Source organism: Pteropus alecto, unplaced genomic scaffold, assembly GCF_000325575.1.
Source record: "Pteropus alecto unplaced genomic scaffold, ASM32557v1 scaffold79, whole genome shotgun sequence".
Lineage (NCBI taxonomy): Eukaryota > Metazoa > Chordata > Mammalia > Chiroptera > Pteropodidae > Pteropus > Pteropus alecto.
Window position 1 is genome coordinate 16,989,881 of NW_006494612.1, and position 13,135 is coordinate 17,003,015.

Below are 13,135 nucleotides of genomic sequence, written 5' to 3' on the forward strand. Positions count from 1 at the left end.
AGGGAAAGAAAGACTGAGAACTACTTTCTATCAAAGATGTCTGTCAGTGTGTCCATTATTATAGTGAGCATATGTCAGGATGTTGCTCTTTCTTTTTTGAGATAAATTTAAGGGATATTGATGAAAGCCAAGAGGAAGTTTGACTTTTTTCTATCTTTCTCTATTTCTATATCTTGTTTTCAGATAAATCTTCCAATGGATTCCCACCTGAACCTGATCCTAATTCCAGAAACACAAAGCCTGGATTCTTTGTGTTCATTGCGTTTATTCTGTCTTTCCATGAGCTAAGGCTGTAAATCCCACAATGAAGCATGCATAAACACAAACTAGGCGGGATTAGACCACACTATTTAGTTAATCTCAGTTTACAAAACCCCTTCTTTCTTTGTCTGACAGGCTGCCACAGAAATTCAGCAAATGCAATTTGCAAACCAGACATGAAAACTTTCTGCATTATGGGTTGAGAGACAGTGAAAAATAACTACTCACTTTCATAAGCCCTTTCTTTTTGAGAAACCCTAGGGATATTTTTCAGGGTGAAGGATCTCTATGGTTAATTCTTCAAATCATCATCATGAAGGAGATGAGTACAAGTGTTTCCTTCCAAAATTTAAGCAGCACAACCTCCAAAAATCTTGACATGTGCAGCTAAGATTACCAAGAAAGGAGCCTCTCCCTGACTTCCACCCTCCAGCTCAACCCTCTCTCCCTATGTTTAAAAGGTTTGTATTTTTGGATCCAATAATAATAATACTGATAGGACTTAAACAAAAGTACTTTGAATTCTAAGAGGAGAAACGAAAGATGGTTTTCTATAGTGAGTTTGCATAACTGGACATTTCTTAAATAGTTGGTGGGCAGTTGGAAATAAAAATGGTTTAACAGAGAAAAGTTCCTACAAGAGATGTGAGCACAAAGCCAACAAAAGACTTAAAGGATGAGCATTTCTAAGATAGTGTCACAATTACCTGATGTCATAAGCACTTGCTTTATAGGAAATCCACTATGATAGAAACATTTGTGTGTATATGTGGGATGACAAACATTTCATTTCATTTCTGTATTTAGATTAAAGGATGCTCTGAGAGGTTTTTTCTGCAACCATTAGGCCTGTGACTCTGCAGACTGCTGTTTGAATGTTGCAAAAGATTCTGTTTGCTTTGGTCAAAGATCAGATACACACTCCAGTGTTCACATTTTCTGCTCTACCAAGTTGGAACAATCTGAAGTTGCTTTTAGAGTCCAAATGTGTTAGACTCATCCAGAGCTCTTTCAGTGTGTTATAAATTACAGAATTTAGTTTGTCACAGAACAAAACTTTATTTCAGTGAAAGTAGTGACTATCATGGATGTGTTTTATGAGAAGCTAATCTGTTGTAGACCAAAGAGAAACTAAAACTAGCAAAGGGTGGCAGTGGTGGTAGCGAGGTGGTATGTGTGTGGCTGGTATAAGTAGGAAAGAGAACCACATCATGTGGTAGGCTGTAATTACTGTAATACTCTCTAGCCTTAGGATTCATCTTCTTCTCATCCAGAGAACAGCAGTGTTAGGTTATTTTTGAAATATAAGGTCAAAAATTTTTTTTAAATCATATTTTAATTTCTAGAGTTTATACCTGGTTATGAGTTCACTGCTAAGCATCATAGTGATAAAACATTATTCATTAGTGTTTAAATCTCCATCCTGGTCTAATATACATTTATAAAAAAAAAAAGACTGACTCATCTTTGGCTTGTTTGAATTTTCTGACTAGAAGTAGTTCTCTCTATTGAGGTAGTAGTTTTTAGATAATAGTGTGAACACATATTCTTGAAGCATCTGAGTAAGGAGTGTTTAGACAGAAATTGTAGAGATCAGTCTGCTAACATGGTTTTAAATGCAAACCCAAGTAACAATCCAAAATGAGCTGTCTGCCAATATCATATTTCATAAGAAATCTTGGCATCTTTAACAAATGATATATTTATTGATTCAATCTCCTTGGTAACTACTTGGTCCATGAACAAGTGCTTTTCTATATCTAGGACAGCTATGATGGCACTCATCATAAAAGTATTAAATATTTGATTTGATTTTAAATAATAAAGGTTGTGTTTCAAATCTGCTTCTGATAATAAAAAGAAAATCCTAATAGGAAAAAATTTGACATAGATTTTATTCTAAATCACTCTTTGGACAAATTACTTTTGTTAGACCAAACAAAGGTGTAAAAGTTGGCAGTTACAAAGAATGCAATTTTTCGATTGTGTATCCTGCATGCCTCCTGTTCTATGTGCTATCATCCTACATACTCCATATGGGACCATTGCCTTCCAAGAACTGGAGAGCATTTCCACAGCTGTCCCTCCCTGAAGATTGGTCCTAATTTGATCTATTACACGATGAACCCAGGAAATTATAGAATAAGCTCACTATCCTGTTTTTGTTCTAATGCTGTTTCACAAACCTCTATCTTTTTACATTTCTCTCTTTCTTGAAGAAATTGACCCTATTATCTCTGGTTCTTTATAATAGTTTGTCTTAGTCCTTTACTCTTTATTTCTCTTCTTCTCTGCCCTTCTCCTAGAATTTTTTCCCTTACGTTCTCTCTTTCCCCCCTGCTAAATTATTTGTCTACTTCTTTACTCTCTCATTTTCTCTTATATTACTTATGCAACTCAGTTTTTTTTTTTTTTGCATCCTATAGTTAAAACCAAATTTAGAGTACTTTCATATTTTGCATTAAATTGTATGGAATATACCTGTGGAAAGCTATAGCCTGTTCAGTGGAGCCTTATCCTATTGCATTAAATTGTAATTCTGAGTGCTCTACATCTTCACCATTCCATTTTATACTCTTACGGTCTTACTTGTTTTCATATTTGTTTTTGTATTCTCCTGAGCCCAACACTAAGAAAATGCCCTATAATTCTTTGTTGAATGTTGAATAAGTTAACTTCTTTAACCTGTTTTTGCCAGACATAAAAATAAACTAATCACCTCTGTAACCCTAGCACATAACATGATGTCTGGTATATAGTAGGCATCCAATATAGCTCTATTTAATGAATAAATAATCAAAGGCTAAGATTATACCTAAAACCTATTTTAACACATTTGTGCTAATGTACCCATGTTCAGAAATTGGTTTACTCACAGAGTATTCAGGACTTGATGGGCCAGTCGGAATTTCATTCACTTTCTAAGGCTTCATCACCCATATTTTAGATCAACATTTCTTCTGACTATCTCTCTGCATTTATTTCTACTTTTTTTTTCTTTCTGTAGTTAAGACCACAAAAAATCTTGGCTTGCAGCAAATATACATTTCCATGGAAACCAGGCCAAAAGCAGTAGAAAAAGTGGCATTGCATATAAAATATCTCTTGGCTGCTGAATTTCAGACCATTGCCTGATTTCCTTTAGTTTTGCCTTGAGTTCTTTAATTCAATGTGAACACACAGAGCAGAACTTTTTAAATTAAAAACTTAAAAAAAAAAACATGTTGTGTTTGTTGATTTGAAACTGTACTTATTAACATACAAAAACTTTTAGGGTGTGGAATAATAGCATTAGTGAATGAGGTTTGTGTTTCAATGTTATTTTTATGAAAGCCTCATCTTTACTAGGTTAAGTGTGTTTGTTGTAAATTTAAACTGCTCACTGACAGATGAAGACATTATTTGTTTATAGAATTAGAATGATGTTTTTCTCTGTGTAAAGTATATGGAAAGTGTGATGGGATATAATTAAGGGGAAGTAACAAATGGTTATATCAGCAATTGCAAAAGAAGTTCAAGAATATGAATTTCTGAGATATAAAACTGTAGGTCTGACAATTGGCAGTACATGACCAAGTGATCAGGAAGGTGACTCCCAGGTGAGCATGAGACGAGGGCCACTTTGTGTACCTGAGACATGTGCAGTTGCACAGGGCCCTGTGCTCAGAAGAGTCCATGCTTTGTTTAATGCTCTACTGTTGCTGTCTTGACATTCTCAAAAATTTTTGAACAAGGGGTTCTTCATTTTCATTTTGCAGTGAGCCCTGCAAATTATCTAGCTGGTACTGCATGAGACTTAGCCTTCATACCACCTTCAAAGTTAAGGGAGACTACTTGGATTTTTCCTAATCATATTAAGAACATAAGGTTCAAAAAGGGTGAGTAGAAATATCAGTGATGAGTAGCCTTTCATCTGAGACCCTCTAAATGTACTATAAATATATTTTGTTCTTTCAACCCACCCTGGCCACCATTGGTTGAGAGCAACCCATTTCTTGGGAAGTAAGAAGCAATTTATATAGTGATAAGGAAAAGTTTACCTTAAAACCAACTTGTATGTTGAAATATGCATTCCTTTTAACTTAATAATTTTACTCCTAGGACAGAGAGTACAAAGCGCTATGTACAAGCAAGTTCATTACAATGTTATTTATGATAGTAAATAATTGGAAATGAACTAAATGTCTAACATAGGTAATTACTTAGCTAAATTATACTCCACTTGATGTCATATCAGGCAGCCATTAAAATGACATTATAGATGTATACCACTAAATATTAAAAATCATATTACAATCTACTATGTATAGTAGGAGCCACTTAAAAAAATCTGTGCATAGATAGAAAGTTTATGAAGTTGTCCAACACAATGTAGTTATCTCTGAGTGGTAGGATAATAGATTCTTTTTTAGCATATTAGTATTATCAAAATTTTTTAGAATAAGTTTTTAGAGAAAAATATTAGTTATGAACAATCAGAAAAGCAAACAAGAAACAATCAACCATGCTAAGCCTTGCTTCCATGCTCAAGAAAACTATATGACTTTTTATTATTTTCTTTTACAAACTTTAAGCATTGAAGAAACAACCGTGTGTAAAAGAAAGTTTCAATGAGATAATATTTTCTACCCATTAAAGATATAATAATCTTCATTTTCTTCTGGCTAGTCAGCTATATTTTAATGTTCTTTGGCCTTCCTCTGAAACTTCTCCAGAAGCTGTGGCAGGTGCAGAATGAATCAGCTCAGCTGTTACTGAATAAAGGTGTGAGAGAAGTGGCAAAGCCCCCATCTGTGAACTGCATTGCTTGCCAGTTTGATAAAAAAAGATTCCGGACCAGATCTTTATTCTCTGTTCTTAGACTTGGCTCCCTCACAACCAAGGAGGAAGAAAAGTTATTGTATATACCAGAAGGTTTATGTTCCTTTAATTTCTCCTACCAACACAGGCTATTGTGATAGATACAGTCTACTTAACTCTGAACTTCACTTTAGAAGGCAGCCACAAGGTTGAAATCTTGTAATATCATCTTGTCTGTACTTATATGCATGTGTTCCCTCCTATTAGATCTTTATGTCGTAGGTCAATTACAGCTTAATATGATAGACTGGCAGGAGCTCAAACTTGTTTCACGGTGGGAAAATTTCATTTCCTTGGGTGTTGATGGAGGAGAATTATGGTTCTTTGTTTCTACCTGAAATTTCTGCCAATTTTATGGAGTACTACATGCTAATATATAGTATCATATATTATAGCTTTTTCTACAGCAATAGCAACACCTGTTTGAGCCAGGGATTAGTTAACAAGTTGGGCAAGTCTATTTGCCCTAACCTGTTTGCTTTTTGATAGAATCTTAATGATAACTGGATCTGTTAAAGTTTATTGTAAAATATTTATAACTAAGGACCCTTTCTCTTTTCATTCAGTCTATATAGTTTTTTCTTTTAATGACAGGTGTTCTAAAGAAATCTATTAAAAATAAATGATGAAAATTATATTTTAATATTGCAATTAGCAATGTATTTTAATGCTAGTGTGTTTGGACTCCAGTTTAGATTTAAATAAATGCACAAGTTTGAAATAAATGCTTTATAGATGGGATGAAAAAATCAGTTATTTTTCATTTTCTTGATCTCCAAAGATGAGTAATGCAAATATATACATATATATTTTTAATGTTTTAAATTAAAAGAGCATAGCATTTTAAAGATGAATGTCCACTAGTCATTTTTTAAGGGAAATATACCTTCATTTATCATAACTTTGATTTGAATTGTAGTCGGTTAAACTGTGTTTTGATTTAGAAAGTACCTACACTTGTTCCTTGAATGTAACAAAATATAAATTGAGGAAGCATTATTAGCCAAATCTCCTTGTTTTTATTTCTTCCTGGCAGGAGAAGTTGAAGGGAAAGTTGTGCCAGAAGATGTCAGTTATGGAGAACATCTAGGAGATGGGGTGAGAGAAGCAACAGGAAGATGGCAGAAACGTCAGACAGACACACTGACAACAAGCCCAGGCATGCGTGCACGTGTGAGAATGTGTCTACATACACATACGGGAATAGAGCTTCCCACTCAAAGATACTGTTACTGAGGTTCCCCATTTCAGTTTGTAGGTGTGTCCTCATATAAATGTAGTCTTAGTAATAATGGCCACTGTTATTTGAGACAGGGGGATTTGTTTCTGTTTAGAACTCTGCCTTTTGAGACCTGAAGTCTAATGTAGGAAACACCATTCTTCTGATTGTTTTTCGTCAGGCTAGCCAAAGCCATTTCCCAGTATTTACATTTAGTTTAGATTGCTTGACATAACAACATAACCTGCCTTCTGGTTGATGCTTTCATAGGTTTACTCTAGATCAGTGCTTCTCAAATTTTTAAAGTTGTTGGAAGTCTTGTCTTCAGGGCCAAAGGTTCTCCCTGGGAATGTCAATGCTGCCAGTCTGTGGACGACACTTTGAGCAGCCAGAATCAGTTTCTTTTACTTTAAGTCACAACTCAAGAGATGTTTTGTTATCTTGTTAATGTTATTTTCAACTTCTTATAGGTTTGGGATGTGAGAAAGATAAGCCTTGGCTGTACCTAGTCATCTAATGCTCAAAACATTTCATTATTTTGCTCAAAACATAGGCAGAGAAACTAATTTTAATCTGCACTGTGTTATTTGCTGAGTGCCGCTGGTTCAGAACTGTAATATTTGTAGGACTCTTTAAGCCTCCCTTGGATCTGTCCTCTACACCAAAGCATAGGCTTCTTTCAAAGTACGCTGGTCTTTGTGCATAGCCTTCTGGTTACCTTGTTAATGAGACCATATTTGACCACTACTCATTTTTTTAAGAGAAATTCACCTTAATTTAATATAACTTTGAATTAAACTCTGTTTTCATTTGGAAAATACCTATGCTCTTTCTTGACCGTAACAAAGTTGAAATTGTTTCCTTAAAGAAATAAAATGTCAATTAAAATAGTATATTTTAGCCAAGTATCCTTTTGTCTAATTCTTGTCAGAAAAGTTGAAGGCCTCACGCCATATAATTTAATGTGAACTTTCACATCTATGATTAATATCAGTGGTGGACATGATGTTGTTTGTCTAATGTAGTTCCTTCATCCTTGAGAATTTATTCTCTCCATTTTCAATCAAGGGATTCTGTAGGCCTTCTTTTCATGGTACTCTGCCTTGTATCTACAAGGGTGAACATGTTACAAATTGTATTGCTGCATTCTCCCGTCTAAAATGATTTAGTCCAAAGAAGGGTAAGTGACCCACACTGAGCCAATCAGAGGCTTCCTGGGAATTATTCTGTCAGGAGCTGTATATGAAGGTGCATTGTATCTGGGTTGTGGAGCTGGTAGCAGATGAATGAGAGGGCAAGATAATATTGATTCTGGTGGGAAAGAATAAAACCTCTCAAAGACAAGAAGAGATGACAGATGGGTAGCAATAGAAGGGACAAGGCAAAAGGAATGAGTTATTAGTTCTAGTCATTGAAGATCTCAGAATTGTCTTCATTCCCGTTGGCTCTTCTTTCAAATCTCTGAGCTTCTCATATCTCATGAGCCACTAAATTCCTTTTTGTAAAGACAGTTTGGGTATTCAAACTGTTATAACTAAATGAAGCCTGTTAAATATCTAACACACATTTCTTTAGAACAGTAATGCGAAGAGGTATTATACTAAGGCTGCTGTATCTCATGGCCATCCTGTAGTCAGTGTGTGCAAACTCAATTTGCAAATAAGGATCAGAATTAATGAAGAACAACTGAAACATGTCTTTGTTTGCCAGCAAGTGCATTACATTAGTAAGTGATACCAAAGGGCTGAAAAATAAAATGTAATAATTACAGTCATTGTCACAATGAATTCGACTGAAGATGAACATTTGAATACAAAGTACATAAAATTAACATTAAGCTTAAACTAAAGAAATTGATTAAAGAAATAGAAAAAGAAATCTGCCTGGCTCAAAAAGCAAATGAGGTCAGACCATTGTCAGATTTGAAAATAGAAAAAGAAAAAAGCAGCTTAGAACAATTTTAATAGAAAAAAAAGGATTGTTAGTGAGTGATGACTTGCCTCAAAGAAGAAAAAGAAGAAAAAATAAAAGAGTTTATTTTACTGTCAGTAATACATGCATCAGAACATTTACTAATAGTATCTAGGGATCTCAGTGAGGACGAGGAAAAGGGGAAGCAACAGTCTATAACTGGGAGTAGATCTCTAAATCACCTGGAGGGCTTTTCAAACTGCACATGCTGCTCTCCCTTTTTGGAGCTCCTCATCTGCTTTTTCACGGAGTATATATTTTTTCTCCATGCCAAATCCCACTCTCAGGTGAGAATCTCAATAGGAGAACAATAGTTATTGATGGGAATGTATAATGTTTCTCAGATGTATAGAACTTTAATGAAGGCTAATAACTACTAATTCAGACTGAATAAAAGAGCTGGTTCTTATTTAATAAAAAATGAAATGATTTATATGAAAATTAAAGCATATATAATGCAAACAAAGACAAGATGTCTCCATTGTTTATAAAAAGGCTACAAGTATGATGAAAGGGAATAGCTGCCCATGAAAGAATCAAAAAGCAATGGAAAGAAAGTGGCTGACACATTAAGAATCTATGATGCACTCTATAGGATACATTATATCTGTTACCTATTAGATCATAAAATATGAGGTAGGTACAGTAGATCCTCAAATAACACCATTTTGTTCAATGTTGTTTCATTATAATGTTGATGAGATGTCATAGGAACTTAACTCTTGTTTATAACAGTTGTTTATATCAAAGTCTATGATAAAATTGCTTACATTGTATGTCATTTTGCTTAAAGTCTCAGAATCTGTCTATGACATTAAGTAAGGACTTCCTGTATTATTGTAGGTATTTAACAGGTAAAATGGTGATTGAAAGAAGCAACTTGTTCAAAATCACACAGTTGTTATGTAATAGAGGCTGGACTCAAATATATTATTGTCTGTTCCCAAGCCAATGAACCTTCTAATCTTCCATGGATGAGTAACAAATAGCTATTGATTGCCCATATATATAAAGAACTGGTAGGAGAAGACTAATATAGAAAATTTACAAAGCAGTTCAAGAGTTTGACCTAAATGGATACAATATGCTTTCAATAGAAAGGAATTTATAACATAGTTCAAGTGTTTTCAGCAGAGATGAAGACAATATGCAGGCCATAGAATCAACTCATGTTTATGTGCCCCCTGCTCCCTACCACCTTTCCGACCTCGGATGACTTATATATAGGAAATTATTGAGGAAAACTTCCTGGAGCAGTAAGGAAAAAGATGAAAGCATCAATTTTAGAGCATGTAGCAATTCTATAAAGTGTGGTTTAATATTTGTATGACCTCTTGCATGCTATTCAAAAGTGTACTTGGTAAGACGAGTGAAGATATCTTATGAGGATTGTCCTTTGAAGACAGAGCATGCTCAAGTTTCCTTGCTATATCCTAAAGTATGGATAAAGTGAAAAATAGATGTGTCTCAAAAGATTTAAATTTTATTGGATATAATTTTCTGCATAAAGCATCATGACCAATTTAATCTTGTGAGACAGACTTAATAGTTAAAAAAAACAAAAACAACCCAGTACTATTGCAGAGTCAGGAGACTTGTGGTTTGGCTCTTCAATGACTGAATGACTGACAAAATCAATATTATCTGTATCATTATTGGTAAAATCAAAGGTTTTACTAGGTCAATTCTAAGTTTTATTCTATTTAGAATCTCTACTGCATTATGAGTCTAAAATATTGATAATCTTTTCACATCGAACTTCTTTATTAGGTTGCAAAGTCTGAAACAAGTCAATTATTTCAAATGCTTGATGTATTTCTGGTTAAGTATATTGGATTTTCAATTATGATAACAAAATGACTAATAGAGCTTCTACTTCTCTATCTCAGTCTCAGATTCTTCTTTTCCATCATTAAATATTGGAGATCTTCATGGTTGTTTTCCTAGATGCTATGCTCTTCTCACTCTATACTTCCTCCCTGATATCTCACTTTTGGGCATGTGTGGTAAGGAGAAGTCCAAGACGGCTCCCAAGATTCCTACCTCCTGGTATTTACATGCTCTAGATTCCTTACCTTTTAGTGTAGGTGGGACTTAGGAACGTGATGGGAGGATTCCACTCCTGTGATTAAATTATGCAAAATGGTAAAGACAAAAGGATTTGCAGATATAATTTAGGTCCCTAATAAATTGGCTTTTGTTAATCAAGAGTGATATTATCCTGGTCAGGCCTGATCAAATCAGGTAGGCCCTCTAAAAGAGAGTCTAGAGATTCAAATTGAGAGAGATTTGAAAAGAGAGAGATTGGAATCTCTCTTCTTGACCTTGTTGAAACAAACTGCCATGTTTTGGTGAGAGTCACATGGTGGGCAATGGTGGGCCGCCTCTAGGAGCAGAAGGCCTTAGTCCTATGATTGCAGTTGCAAAGAACTAAATTCTGCCAAAAACCAAGGAGTTTAGAAGAGGATCCCTAACCACAGATTAGATTGTAGTCCTGGATGACACTTTGCAGCCTGAGCAGGAAACCCAGTTTATCCCTGCCTGGACTCCTGACTCATGGAAACTGACATAATAGGTAACTATTGTTTTAAGCTGCTAAATTGTCATAATTTGTGATGCAGCAATAGAAAATTAATACAACATGACTTTAATTATCACCACATGACTCATAAATTTATCTTCAGCAAGACCTTCTTGTACATATCCAACTGTCTATTTGACATCTTCTCTTTTCTATCTCAAAGGTACTTCAATTTCAGGGTCTTCAGTAACAGACTCATGTTCATTACTCTCAAGCCAAGTTCAGTGAGCAGAATCTGTCAAGTTGGGAAGGAAAAAATCTAGGAATTGTTTTTGACACATTTTTCAGCTTTGTCTTTTACATAACAATCCATCAGCAATTTCAGTTTATTTTACTGCTTTCTGACTAGTTTAGTTTGGTTCACTCATCATCTACTCCACCCCCATTAAGTATGACTTCTCTGTACTTTCAAGGGTGAAACGCTAAAGAGAAAATTTTCTTTCTTTTCTTTTTTTTTTAGCTAAGATTTCTTGTGAGACTGAGGTTTTATGAGACAGATGCAGTTATATGAATTCTGTAACATGTGAGCAGTGAGAGGTGGCAGTCATGTATCAGGTGCTCAGACCGTCTAGGAAGCCCAGTTGTGGAGATTATTGGCTCTTCTGGGGCAGCTATGGCAGCAGTTGTACTGTCTGGTTCTCGGCATCTTGAGGGCCATGAGGTTTCCACTAGAACAGTCCATCTTGTGTGGTTATTTCCCTATGTTGCATTGTTTCTGACTGTGGAGAATTCCATCTTGGTGCTTTGATTCTAAAAATTCTATAAGCTACTTAATACCTAGAGATCTATCTCCTTTTACTTATATTAGATTAGGTGGATGGATATATTTGTAAAAAGTCAACTAATCTACCTTTTTTCTTCATCTCTGCAACCACCATCACCATGATCCTCTTATAAGCTGTCATCTATTGCATTGACTCTAACTATAGCCTCTTAGCAAGTTAACCTCTGTATCTACCATGGCTTCTCATAACCCTTTATAATGCACTTTCTACTCTTCAGTCTGAATGTTCTTTTCACGATATCATCCTCACTCACTTAAAATATTCAATATCTCCCCATTACTCTTTATATGAAGACCAAAATCTTTACTAGCCCGTAATTTTGGCCCCTACGTAACTCTCTATTTTAATCTTGTACTTCTTTTTCCCTTAGTCATGACTCCAGCTGGAAACTTTTAGTGTCTCATAGGCACCATGTACCTTACCATCATGAGTCTTTGCACACAAGTTCCTTCCACAGGAAAGTACTTTTCCTCAGCATCATTCTGTGACCTCCAGATCTAAACTAATTTGGCACTTCCTCGAGGAAGTCTTTGCTGACTTCCCTGCCTTGGTCAATTTTCTCATGCTTTCTTGTGCCATCTGCCCCTTAGGGATTCCAGTTTGCAGAGTTGCAATTTTATATTTGAATCATCATTTGATTAACAATTGCCTTTCCTACTATATGGTCAATATCATGTGAACATGTACTTTTTGTTTTTACTCAGATTATATTCCTTCTGCCCAGTGTAGAGTTTGGTACATAGTAGGTACCGAATAATGAATAAAACACTTATTATATTCTAGATATTCTTCTAAGTGATTTATACTCAGTTTATCCTTAGAAAAATACTATGAGATAGGTAAGATTATTCTATTCTATCAGTTAGGACAAGCTAGGCAATACTGTGGTAACAGATAACCCCATAAATCCAGTGGTATAAGACGATCTTAGCCAAAGTTTGTTTCTTGGTATGCTTCATGTATAATTATATTTAGCAGGTGGAAGGCCTTATCATAGTTACTCGGGGAACCAGGTCAGATGCTCTATCTTGACTCATACTTCCACAGTTATTGAATCAGGGAAGATGATGGAAAATTATGCACGAGCTTTTTAATGCTTCTATCCAGAAGTGACACACCTGGTCAAAGCAAGTCACCTGGCCAACTCTAATGACAAGAGGTAGGGGTATATAGTCATACCAAATACCTGGCAGGGAGAGAATCAGAAATATTGGTGACAAGATAAAATATTGTCCTATCACATTTATTATTCCCATTTTATAAATGAGTAAACAGGCATAGGGAAAAACAAGTTGCTTGAAAGAGAGGGAGCTAGAAATGGAATCTGGGAAGTCTGACCTCCTGCCCCAACCCAGAGCTCTACATTATTCTTCTTTGTCCACATTGGGACCTAAACATTCATGAGGATTCTAGGAACAAAGTTTTAACCATGTTTCTGTCATCGATTTTGCTTCCAGG

At 35.2% G+C, this 13,135-nt stretch overlaps 1 long non-coding RNA gene across 1 annotated transcript; it reads left to right on the forward strand.

Annotated features, from left to right (window-relative positions):
• The first annotated feature begins 533 nt into the window (after nt 1–533).
• LOC112474303 lies at nt 534–7,157 on the forward strand. Its single transcript, XR_003044333.1, has 3 exons — nt 534–722; nt 4,020–4,139; nt 6,158–7,157. It is a non-coding gene; the product is annotated as an uncharacterized LOC112474303 (long non-coding RNA).
• The last annotated feature ends 5,978 nt before the right edge of the window (nt 7,158–13,135 follow it).